The sequence below is a fragment of the Hyaena hyaena genome, unplaced genomic scaffold (assembly GCF_003009895.1).
Source record: "Hyaena hyaena isolate Hyena2069 unplaced genomic scaffold, ASM300989v1 scaffold_0, whole genome shotgun sequence".
In the NCBI taxonomy this organism is placed as follows: domain Eukaryota; kingdom Metazoa; phylum Chordata; class Mammalia; order Carnivora; family Hyaenidae; genus Hyaena; species Hyaena hyaena.
The window spans coordinates 1,771,163-1,783,548 of record NW_024080632.1 but is presented as its reverse complement, the minus strand read 5'-3'; the positions used below and the strand labels follow the sequence as shown (position 1 = coordinate 1,783,548).

At 59.2% G+C, this 12,386-nt stretch overlaps 1 protein-coding gene across 21 annotated transcripts in view; it reads right to left on the bottom strand.

Annotated features, from left to right (window-relative positions):
• The window catches only part of NCOR2 (nuclear receptor corepressor 2), a 210,906-nt gene extending 198,922 nt beyond the window's left edge, over positions 1-11,984 (bottom strand). For 20 of the 21 annotated variants that reach the window (XM_039241364.1, XM_039242237.1, XM_039242381.1 and 17 more), the window contains exon 1: positions 7,957-8,221. The gene's annotated coding sequence lies outside the window, so the exon portion shown is untranslated. Of the gene's footprint in view, positions 1-7,956; positions 8,222-11,968 lie in introns of those variants that run through there. The other variant, XM_039241454.1, reaches the window with a different exon arrangement.
• Positions 11,985-12,386: the final 402 nt, after the last annotated feature.

The window sequence follows — 12,386 nt, the reverse complement described above, 5'->3', positions numbered from 1 at the left end:
GAGAAACTAATCTAAATTCAGGACAGGGCGGGTAAAACAAAACTACAGACCAGAGCAGATCGCTAAACGCAGGCAGCAGACGTGGCTCCAGGCTTCCTGACAGCCAAAGCGAAGAGGAAAACTAGATGGGGAGGAAGTGGCTTTGCCAAAATCAGGAAAACGATACAGCACTGAACAAAAGGAGCTTCTGCAACCAGGTAGCGCCGTAACGGCCAAGATTCCGGTCTCAGGCATCAGACATGAGTCCCGACTGCCGCTGCCTTAGCGGCCCCTCTGTCCCCCTGAGTCCTGCACCAGATTGTGACCACGAGGGTCAGTCAGCTCTTGGCCAGTTCCCCAGGCCGACAGGAGGGGTTTCAGGGCCTGCAGGGTTTCATCCTTAAACTCCTCTCTGGGCCCCAGTTGCAAAAACAGTCAAAACCCCAGAAGGTCAGGCTGAAGTTAAAAAGTACAAAGTAGTCATTTAAAAAAAAGGGGGGGGGGGTGCCTGGGTGGCTTAGTCGGTTAAGCGTCCGACTTTCGCTTAGGTCATGATCTCGCGGTTCGTGGGTTTGAGCCCCGCGTCGGGCTCTGTGCTGACTGCCAGCCCAGAGCCTGGAGCCTGTTTCAGAGTCTGTCACTCCCTCTCTCTCTGACCCTCCCCTGCTCACGCTGTCTCTATCTCTCTCTCCTAGAAATAAATAAAAAAACATTTAAAAAAAAGAAAGTACAAAGTAGGGGCACCTGGGAGGCTCAGTCAGACAACCGTCCGACTTCGTCTCAGGTCACGATCTCACCACTCGTGAGCCCCCCATCGGGCTCTGTGCTGACAGATCAGAGCCTGAAGCCTGCTTCAGATTCTGTGTCTCCCTCCCTCTCTCTCTGCCTCTCACTAATAAATAAAAATATTTTTTAAAGGTTTTTTAATTAAAAATAAAAATAAAAAGAAGGAAGTAGCTATCAGCTGAGGTCTCGCACACCTTCAGCCTGTCACAGAGCCTGGCTTATTCCTGTGTAGCCTGAAAACAGCCTCAGACAACACATTAACGAACGAGCATGGCTGGGTCCCAATAAAACTTTATTATGGACACTGAACTTCGAATTTCATACAATTCTACAGGTCACAAAATATTATCTTCCTTTTATTTTTTTTTTCAGCCATTAAGAAATGCAAAAAACGCTCCTTCACTTGCATCCCGTATAAAACCAGGGACAGGGCCCCCAGTTTGCTGACTCCTGTTCTGTACCTTCCAGAGTAAGTGCCAAGGATGGGTTACAATTTAGGAGAAGAAAGCAAGATGTGAACAGGCTGTGACGCTGCCGGTGGCCGTTTAAGGCAGGCAGAGGGCCAGTCTTTGTGGGGGAAACTTTACCTGCCGGCCGGCCTCAGGGGACAGACACTGGCAAGGGAGACGCCAGATTTCCCTGACACCGCTCTTAAGTATTCTAACTGTTAAACAGGCCCATGTTTAGTCTCCTACTAAAATGACTTTTTTTTTTTTTAAGATTTTATTTTTAAACGTAACCTCTACACCCCAAGCGGGGCTCGAACTCACAACTCTGAGACCAAGAGTCATATGCTCCATGGACTGAGCCAGCCAGGTGTCCCCAAATTACTTTTTTTTTTTTAATGTGTGTTTATTTATTTGTCTGTCTGGAGAGAGAGAGCACGCAGGGGAGGGACAGAGACAGAGGGAGAGAGAGAGAATCCCAAGCTGGCTCTGAGCGGCGGGGCCCAAACTCCCAAACCGTGAGATCAGGACCTGGGCCGAAGTTCAACGGACAGAGCCACCCAGGTGCCCCCTTTCAAAATTACTTTTTATAAAGTGCAAAGTAAGTGGCAAAGGGTTTGGGGTGCATTGCTTTTTAGTTTCCTATATTTTCCAATGGACCATAGAAAGCAACACTATCCATTATCGGCCTCCCCCAAAGTTAAGCTAGTTGTTACATAATGCGCTCATTCTTAGCAGAAAAAAATACCGGATCCTTGCGGGCAGCAGGCCTCTGTGTCTCTGCATTCGTGAAAACACGGGGGGCCGATCATCCGGGGCCCAGGCCGCCGGCTCAGCCCTCAGGAGCGAGAGCCCCGCACTCTGCACAGACCTGGGGCCGCGATGGGCGGGGAACCCACAGGGGACGCAGCTGGGGAGTCTGGGCAGAGAGCTGTCAGCCCCCAGGGCCACCAGGCTCGCTGCCTGCAGGCTCCAGAAGAAGCCAACAGTGGTCTGAAAACCGGCGTCTGGCCCCGAGTCCACTGAGAAGGCAAGACACTAAAAGCACGGAGCCCAAAGGGCACCGTGGCCACGGGCCACACGAGCCTATTCAGATTTATTAAAATTAGGTAAAAAATGGAATTCCGTTCCTTGCTCACAGCCACGCCAAGTGCTCGGTGCCGCGTGCGGCTACAGCTACGGGGCTGGACAGGTCGGATCTGGAACCAGCCCCCCATCTCGGCAAAGGCCAACTGGACGGAGCCGCCCCACCGGCTGGCGGGGACGGGAAGGGGACGGGGAGATTAGGAGCCAGGGCGAGAGGACCCACGCGGGCTGGGGGCCCCCAGACAGGGCAGTGCTGCGCTGGCACCAGGCAGAGACACGGCCCGTGGAGAAGGGAGACGTCACATGCTGAGAGCCAAGCCCTGCTCCCACTCAGCCTCTGACTCCATCACCAGCCCCGAGCCTTCCGGTTGGGCAGCCAGTGACCACGGCCACGTGTGGCTCTTTCAGTTTAAGTTCAATAAAATGAAACAAAATCACCGGTTCGGTGGAGCGCTAGCCACACTCCAGGAGCTTCAGGAGCCACATGGGCCCCGTGGCCACAGGCGGTGCGGGGCTAGAACGCTCTCCTCTGTGGCAGGAAGTCAACAGGGCAGTGCAGTTCCATCCACGCCACCCTCCGAGGTGGCCGTTCTCCCACCCACGCTGCACTTCAGGATAAGGAAACTGAGGCCGGAAGGTCGGAGGCTTCACTCAAGTTATTGGGTGATGGAAGCAGGATTTGAACCCACGTCTGACGTCAAGGAGCCCCTTCTGGAACCTGCCCCCTGGGGAAGAGGAAGAGAGAGCCCAGTCCTCCCCAAGGAGACGCCCCCCATCTCCTGTGCCAGCCCTCCCCTCCCCCGACTCTACAGGCTGCCCAAGCCCTCCAAAACCACCCTGGCACAGGGTGATTACAGGGAGTGGAAAACCCCAGCCTTGGGGCAGGGGGAGGGGGCATCTGTCAATCACACCAACCAGCCAACAGGAGTCTCTGGAAGGCCAGGCTCCGGGCGCCCGTGGAGAGAGACCGGAGACCGCGTTCCATTAGAGCATCCTTCCCAGCAGCCCTTTGGGGGAGACACGTCCAACCAGCCCCTCAGTGACGACCTGGGTTCCACAATAAACTCCACAGGGAAGTATTCACGCTCCAGCGGGGTGAGCCAAAGCAGTAAGAGCTCTTGTGACACACGTCGGGTCCTCACAGCAAGAGTCAGGAGTAGCACCGCCACCATCACCATCATCATTATCATCATCCCCATCTCACAGATGAGCAAACTGAGGCTCAGAGAAGATCATTGACTTGCCCGGAGTCAGGCAGTGAAAAGCTGCAGAGCCAAACAGCAAGCCCGACACTCACACTTTCTGCCCCTCAATCCTCTCCGCTGCCCCAACCAGTGCTGACTGACGTGCCCATTTTACAGACCAGAGCACCCAGACTCTGAGAGGCCAGGACTGGCCCCTGGGCACACTGCTTGTACACAGGCCTAAGTCGGGATCTGAACTCCCCCGCACCGGGGCACCCAGGACAAAACACTCCCAGCCTGTCCTCTACTGTTTAAGAGGATTCTTTTTTTTTTTAATGTTTTATTTATTTCTGAGAGAGAGAGAGAGAGAGAGAGAGACAGCATGAGCAGGGGAGGGTCAGAGAGAGAGGGAGACACAGAATTTATATCTGAGCTGGCAGTCAGCACAGAGCCGGACGCGGGGCTCGAACCCACGAATCGTGAGATTGTGACCTGGGCCAAAGTTGGACGCTCAACCGACTGAGCCACCCAGGCGCTCGTGTTTAAGAGGATTCTTTTCGGATCTAGGAAACCTAAGAGCCTCCCTCCAAGGGCTTGCCTGAGCCCAGCCGGGTGAATAACGGGGACTGTGATCACTGTAAGCAAAAGTCACACACCTGTGTGACCTTGGGCTGGCCGGGCCCCTCCGACCTGCGCCTTCATCTGTAAAATGGGAAAACATTGCCTTCCTCTCCGGGACCTCTCAAAGCCTCGGGCTACAAGAAGACCTCAGCATGGACACTCCAGGCCACGGCACTCCAGGCCACGGCACTCCAGGCCACGGCACGCCGCCTCCTCCTCCTCCTCCTCCTCCTCCTCCTCCTCCTCCGATGCCACTTTCTGAAGCCCCCGTTATCCGCCCTGCTAAATAATTCAAAACCATGTTTTCATTTCAAAATAAACACAGCCGCCAAAGCGAATGCCAAATTTGCATGAATGTTTAAGATAAAATGAGACTTCAAAGAAATGCCAGGCCTGCCCCAGGCACTCCCCCTTCCCCAAATCTTGGGGAGAACAGTCTCCTGCCCCCCCCCCCAAAGATCCATAGGTGCCGCTCCAATAAGAAACATAATTTCTTTCTTGCTACGGAGCCACCAGCTCCACAGAGCAGGGTGACAGCAAGCTCTTGCATGAAGCCTGAGTAATCAATCCCAGGCCTTAAATCTTGGTTCCACATCCAAAAGCATGTGACCTCGGGCAAGTGGCTGAACCTCTCTGTGCCTCAACTGCACCATCTGTAAAATGGGATAATGCCAGCACTGACCTCACAGGGCGGTAACTCTTGTGGAGGGCAGAGCCCAGCACACAGTGGGTGCTTTATACTAATTGTTGGCTGCCATTGTTACTGCATTAAAACACAGTCTCCAGGTCCAAGAGCAGGAACCCACTCTCGGGATAAAATCCCTTCCCGGCCCCCAGGGATCCTCAAAGGCTGTCAGCTGGCCTTTCCTAAGCATTGCAGGCGTCCCTGGGGACCACACACACACACACACACACACACACACACACACACACACACATACACACACACACGGGTCAGGGCCTTCGAAGATGACAGCCTGGCCCTTTCCCCTGGGCGCCTGGGGCAGGAATGACCAACTCCTGCAAGCTGTTCCCTTCAGAGGGGTCACCTGGCCGCTGAGACATGAAAAGGAAACAGAGGAGGGAAAAACAGACACACAAATAAAAGCTCTCAACCCTCTCTTGTCAGAGGCAGCGTGGGCCATGCGGGGGGGGGGGGTTCCACTGAAGGGCTGGACAAGGAGAGACCCCAGCTCCCCTGCCTGCAGCACTTCTGCTTCAGAGACAGGAGCCCCTGAGGCTGGGTTACACGTAGGCGGACCCCCCCCCAAATCTGAGTGAACCACCATCCTCACCCATGGGGCCTGGGTGGGGCTGGAACACAGAACGCAGAACATGTGCCTGAATGGCAAGGCATGGCGGGGGGGGGGGGGGGGGGGGGGGGGGGGGGGGGGGGGGGGCAGGACTCCCGGGGCGGCTTTCCTCGAGCGGCCGGTGAGTCCCAGCCTGGCCAACCCCACACCCCGAGGCTGGAGAACAATCCCGCCCTCCCCGGCTCTGGGCTTTCATGCAGCTAAATCCGTGTTTGCAGAGCTCTCAAAAATCTTTAGGAGGTGGTATGAGTATTATTAATTGGGAGAAAAGAACGGCTTCTGCCAAATAAATCCTTCCCGCTTAGCCAAACCCTCGCCCAGGAAAGGGGGGGGCGCAGCCACCACGAAGGGTCTCCATCCCTCACGGGGACCTGACAGCCACATTACCATTTACATGGATTTATCAATAGTATTGATCCCGGAGCAAGCATAAATAGCTCAGTGGGAAGAGGCCAGGACTGGGGCCCCGATCGCTTCCGCCCCCACGTCTGGGCACCGCAGACTCCCCGGGCACCCAGCGGCGGCGGCGGTAAATTTCCAAGCAGGGACAAGGCGGACAGGGAAGCCAGACAGCGCCCGGGTCGCCCTCGGGCTCTGCGCCTGCCCAGGACCTGCACGCCCCGAGGCCGGCGGGGTCTGAGCATCCGCTCAATGGGTTGAAGGTACCACCTGCCCTTCTCCATCCGCACCGGGGGAAAAACGGAGGGAGGGGGTGGAAAGAAGGCGCCATCCCTCCACCAGATCCCCCACTCCCCAGCAAAAGGCTAGTCGGCTGTCTCTCATGATTTCCAGACCCTTGGATGAAAGGCCAAGTTTCAGAACCTGGCAATAATAATAATAATAACAAAGAACAAGACAGAACAAAACACTGCTCATAGTAAATACACACAAATACCTTCTTCGTATTACCTCTCTCAGTTCCCACAACCACTCCAGGAGCTTGGTACTATTACTACCCCACTTCGCAGATGAGAAGCCTGAGGCCCGGAGAGGTTAAGTAATTTGTCCAGGGTTGTGCTACCAGTAAAGTGACAAAAGAAAGATTCGAACCCAAGGAGTTGAGTTGCAGAATCGGCAAGGAAAGACTCGCATCTCTTCCTTTCTAGAACTGCTTTCCCCCAACCCATCAAAAAAAAAAAAAAAAAAAAACCACCAGACCACCCACGACGAGGCCCACAACAATGCCCTCGGACGCCCTCCCAGCTCCTGCCTGGCCCTGAGAGCCCCTTATATCAAAGCAGCCGCGAGGACCCAGATCTGCTTTAAAAAAGGGCAAAGTCAAGGCCACCGATAACACATCCTAACGCGCCCAGAACTCCCCCATCCAGCCCACAGGGATCCTCTCCCCTTCCCCCGCCCTCCCTCACACATCCTTCCTCCAAATCTGCAAAAGGGAAAAAAAAAAAATAATCATAATAAAACCAGTTCTCACCAACGGAGGGGGGGGGAGGAGGGGGAGGAAGGGAGGAGGCTGAGCCGACAGAACAGATCCGCCTCCGCTGCCTGCAACAGACCCTTGGAGAGCCGGAGCGCGCGACAGGCGGCGGAGGTCACTAGCTTCCAAAAAAATAAAGCTACAATGTAAAAATAACGCCGGGCGCCCCACGCTAATTGGGCCCGGGCGACCGCAGCTCACAGGTACAGCGCGTCTCTCCCTCCCTCCCGCCCGCCTTGCGCTCTCCCTCCCTCGGGCTTTTTCCTGCAAGCGCCCCGGGTGAGGAAGGCGCGCCCCACGAGTACCCCCCCTCCCCGCCCTGCACATCTCCGGGGATGCACCCCCAGCACTAGGGCCTGGGGCCTCCGGGTCCAGCCCAAGTGGGATCAGCTCTGAATTCCAACTTCCCAAACTAGTGGCATCCCAAGTATCCGCACCGCCCGGGGGAGGGACCAGGAGGCGGCCCAATGAGGCGTCACCGGCCGCGGGAGGCAGGCCCAGACAGCAGGAACACCGGCCCGCGGGGGAGGGGAGCCCAAGGGGCGCCTCTCCCGGGGGGACCCCCCACCCGGTGCCCTCGGCTCGCCGGCTCGGGAGCGACCCCCGCCAGCCCCCGCCCCCAGCTGGCGGGAACCCGCCATGCGCCCTTCCACAGCGACCAGGCCGGGGAGCACAGGGTGCCTTCTCCAGGGGCTCCCCAAACCCGCGCTGCCTGCCGGAAAATAAGACGCAGTGTCACCCCCAAGCCTGGGGCTACTTGGGGAGGAGGGAGGCGCATGGCGGCCATGCCCACAGGGCTGGGGCGCACGGTGGGGGGCTGCCCTGCGCATTGGCAGGGCGTCCACCCCCACGCCACTTCCCTCCTTCCCGCCCCCTCGCAGGGTGGCTGGAGTTCCCCTAAGTTCCCCAGCGCCCCCACGCACGCGGGCCGCAGTGTCTATGGGGCGCCTCTCTCCCCGGCAGGCCACCCCCCGAGAGCGCCAACTCAGGAGTGCCGGGGCCCCGCCAACTCCGCCGCGTGCGCCGCCCGATCTTCCCCTGATCCCCCGGAAGCGCGACCCGCGCCTCCCCCCGGCCCTCCGCGGGGACCCCCGGCCCCAACTCACCTCGCTGAGGTGGCGGCGGCGGCGCCCGGGCCCGGGGCGCGCTCGGGCCGCCCGGGCGCTCAGGCAAGTGGCGGTGCCGAACGGGCTGGGGGCGCGCAGCAGGCCCGGCCTCCAGCCGGGGCGCGATCCTCCCGCCGCCGCCTCCTAGGGCGCCTGCCCAGGGTCCCCGGCCCGCAACTTGGAGCGCATCGCGGGGCGCACGGCGCGGGCGCACGGCTCGGGCGGGGCGCGGGCGGACGCGGGGCTCCGGTGCGGCCCGGCCTGCCCGCGGCTCCGCTCCCCGGCGGCGGCGGCGGCGGCGGCGGCGGCGGCGGCGGCGGTAGCGGTGGCGGCGGCGGCGGCGGCGGCGGCGGCGGGAGGGGGAGGAGGGGGCGGGGCGGGAGCCCGGGAGGCGGTGGCTCGGCCTCCCCGCTCCCGGCTCCCCGCCCGCACCGACGCGCCCCGGCCCGGCCCCCTCGGGCTCCTTAAAGGGCCCGCGTCGCCTCCCGCGGCCCTGAGCGCACCCACTCGCGCGCGCGCTCGCTGCCACACTTACGCGCGCGCGCACACACACACACCCTTACACTTGGGCGCGACGCCGTTTCTTTTTAGCAGCTCCCCGAAGGAGGAAGGGGGGAAGCGCCTCCCCATCCCGCCCCCTCCTCCTTCTCCTGCGGGGCTTCGCGCCATCCTTCTCCACCCCAGCCCCAGACACTTAACTGGAATCTGCGTTTCAGCTATTAAATTATAACTCAAGAGTGGCCGGTGGATGGGGGGTGGGTGCAGGGAGGGCCCCACACAGATGCGCAGGGACCCGCGTGGGGGAGCACACTCTGGGGGCTGCAGCACACAGTAGGGAGCCGAACCCTCACCCGCAGACCCCTGGGGGCCCAGGGAGACTCACCACGGCCCGCACACGTGCGCGTGGCCTGGGCCGGAGACCCGCAGATAAACACGGGACACATACACAAGTTCTGTGGCCGGGCAGCCACACACCCCAGAACGGCCAGTCCATGAGGGTCGGGATTTCTGGCTGTTTATACGCCGCCTTTTCACACAGTAGGGACTCAATAACGTGTTGTTGAGTGGACGCCCACTTGGGGACATCCGAGGACACAAATGCGCACACTTGGTGCTGCAAGACTGTGGTCGGATGCACACACGGCCAGGGGCACACAGTCCTCACAAGCCCAGACCGCACACGCGTGTTTGGGGTCACAGACAAGCACACACGTGGACACTCGCAGTCGCTCACCGCTCCAACCAGACGCCCCCCCCCCCCCCCGTCCGCGGGCTGCGCTGACGAGTGTGCCCCGTCCGCCCCTCCCAGGTGGCCCTCCTGAGCTGGGGCAGATCTTTCTAAACAGCAGAGGGCACTGGGAGCCCCAGGCCTGGAGCCCCCCTCCTCCTCTCCTTTCCCCTAAGAGGCTGGAGAGTTTGAATTTTTGTTTTCAGTTCAGCTTTCCTTTTTTGGAGCGACGTCTTAGCAGATTCAGTTCTGCCATCTGCCAACATCTGAGAAGCCCCCGGGGGAGTGGGGGGCGGCTGCGGCGCGCGGTTTCCCGGGCGGTGCGTGCGCCTCCCGCCGGCAGGCAGGGGGTGCCCGCCTCCCCGGTGGCAACGTGTCCTTCTCTGCCCCTCCGGCTGCTAGTTTTCCTTTTATTCGGGGCGGGGCGTGGGGGGGGCCTGACCTGGGGCTGACAAAATCGGGGAAAGAAGGGAAGTGCCAGCGGAGGGGAGAGGAGCCCTTGGGAGTTTGGAACAAGAGGGGCCCGTGGTTCCGCGGCCCCTCCCTGGCGTCCAGGCCCCACCAGCTCCTGCCAGACCGTGGGAATCCACAGGCAAAAAGCCAGACCTGCAGAAGGAAGGCCTGGCCCTCCCGAGGGGCCCGGGGAAGGGAGGGCAGGGAGGGAACCGGGAAGCCCTCCTCAGCCACCCTCCCACCCCCAGTGTCACCTGAGAATGCTCAGAGACTTGCATTTCAATGAGATCTGCTCTGGGATACAGCAGCAAGGAGGAGGGTCTGGGGTCTCCCCAGGGGTCGCTCCTCCCCGTGGGGCTTCTGCCTCCCCAGGCCTTCGGCTGAGGGTGTGAGCATAGGAGGGGGTCGGGCAGGCAGGGGACGGTCAGCCTGGTAATGTCCCAGGGTTACTTGGAAACCCCTCACGGAGAGCCTGGGAGAGACCCAAAGGTCAGGTCTCCAGACCAATGCCGCCCAAGGACATTGGGGAGCATGTAGTCCATGGGTCCTGGCCAGACGGGAACAGGGTGAGATGTCGCATACATCCAGGGGGCTTTGTCATCCAAGGGCCAAATTCTGCCTTTCGGCTCTGTTCCCCCTCTCCTTCGAATCCTTCAACCTATCCCTCCTAAAGAACTGGCAAACTGGTCAGACTCATTCCTGCCTCAGGGCCTTTGCATTGGCTGTTCCCTCTGCCTGAGAGCGCCATCTTCTATCTTCTGGTCCCAGCTCAATGTCACTTGCTTAGAGAGGTTCTCCCTAGTCCTCTGTGGAAACTCCCAAGGCACTAGCTCACCCATCACCCTCTACACTGTCTTCACCGTTTATCACCACCTAAAATTATCCTGGGCATTTGTCACTTATATATTGTCTTTTGTCACCAGAATGTCAGCTCCATGAGAGCAGAGACCTCATCTGTCTAACCCACTGCTCTGTCACCAGCACACAGTCGACAGCAGTTAACGTGTTGACAGTGAGTGAGCAAGTGAATAATGAATGTGTGCAACCTGAGGGGCGGGGAGGGTCAGGCTTGGCCTCACAGATCTGGATCCACGTTGCCATGGGTGGCCCCTGCACCCCGCTCTCTGGCACTTGTCTGTCCCTCTGGCATATTTCAGAGCCGAGCCTCTCCCTCCCTCCATTGTCTCAACCTCTACATAGGTGGGGGGATCCTGACCACCCCCCCCAGAATGCCTCCCTGGGCCGGCCTGGAGAAGAACCCAGGCTGGGGGCATGATGCTCTGAGCCCCCTTGACCCCAGCCACCCCCCACCCTGGACTGGCCAGCAGAGCACTTGCACAGGAAAGCCCTCGCTCTCTGGGCCTTTTATCAGTGGCACCTGGGTGAACACCCCCCAGGCAAGCCTTGCGTTCACAGCAGAGCCCTGTGCACGTGGGAAATCTTACATGTGCCTTTCAGACTGCGGACATGCTTTACCGCAGGGTTAGGGGGCGCCTGGGGGGCTCAGTCGGTTAAGCGTCCGACTCCTGGTTTCAGCTCAGATCATGATCTCACAGTTCGGAGCTCGGAGCCTGCTTGGGGTCCTGTCTCTCCCTCTCCCTCTGCCCCTCCCCCTCCCCCCACTCTCTCTCTCCGCCTCTCTCTCCAAATAAATAAATAAGGATTTTTAAATGTTTTAGGGGCGCCTGGGTGGCTCAGTCGGTTGGGCGTCCGACTTCAGCTCAGGTCACGATCTCACGGTTTGTGGTTTCGAGCCCCGCGTCGGGCTCTGTGCTCACAGGTAGCTCAGAGCCTGGAGCCTGTTTCGGATTCTGTGTCTCCCTCTCTCTCTGCCCCTCCCCTGCTCACGCTGTCTCTCTCTCTCTCTCTCTCTCAGAAATAAATAAAACATTTTTTTAAATTTTTTAAAGCATAGGCAAGAGAAGCAAAAACCTGCTTTCAATAAATGCATCATAGCTTTGTTCATTTAACACATAGTGAATGGGCGCCTACGGAGGGCCCGGCGCTGAAGGGGAGCCCAGAGAAGGAGGTCAAGCCCACCCCTCAGGACCGGGCATCCAGTGGGGGAGTTAACCCTCCAAATATGAAGCCGCATCAGGCCTAACATCCCTCTAAGGGGTAAGAAAAACACCCTGGTGTTCAAAGAAAAGTTACATTTCAGAACACAGAGGATTTTGAAGGGTCACGGTCTCCCCCAGATCCCCATCTTTCCAGAATAAAGGAGTCCAGAGGCCCCTTGCAACCTCACAGTCCTGCAAAAGCATCACTGAGGATGGCACTCAGAGCTCCCCCCCCCGCCCCCGCCCCAGCCACCAGGAACTGCCATCTCACCTGGCCTCCTCTGATGTCTGCACCTTTATTTGCGACACCACGTGCGTTTCAGAGAGAAGGAAGCAGAGAACTCGATCGAGCCCCGGTCTGATAGGCCTGATCACCTCTGAAGACCAGCGTCTCCCGGGGCTGCATTTCTGGAGCATGCGCCCTGCCCCTGGGCACTTGCTTGAGTCGCTGCTCTCAGGCGCCAGCCGGACGGGACAAGAGAAGTGTAACACCAAGGGGAAGCAGCGTCCAGCGAGGACCGTGGAACCTGCAGCTTTGCTCCTGGCGGCCAGAGGCTGGGGTCGCCCTCCCGCGTGGGCGTCAGTGGGGCTGCTCCCGGGCATCTGTCCAATGGAGCAGTCGGGCGGTTAGGGACAAGCATGAGAACAGACTGTACGTTCCGATGGGGGTGAAGCTCCAAGATACATTG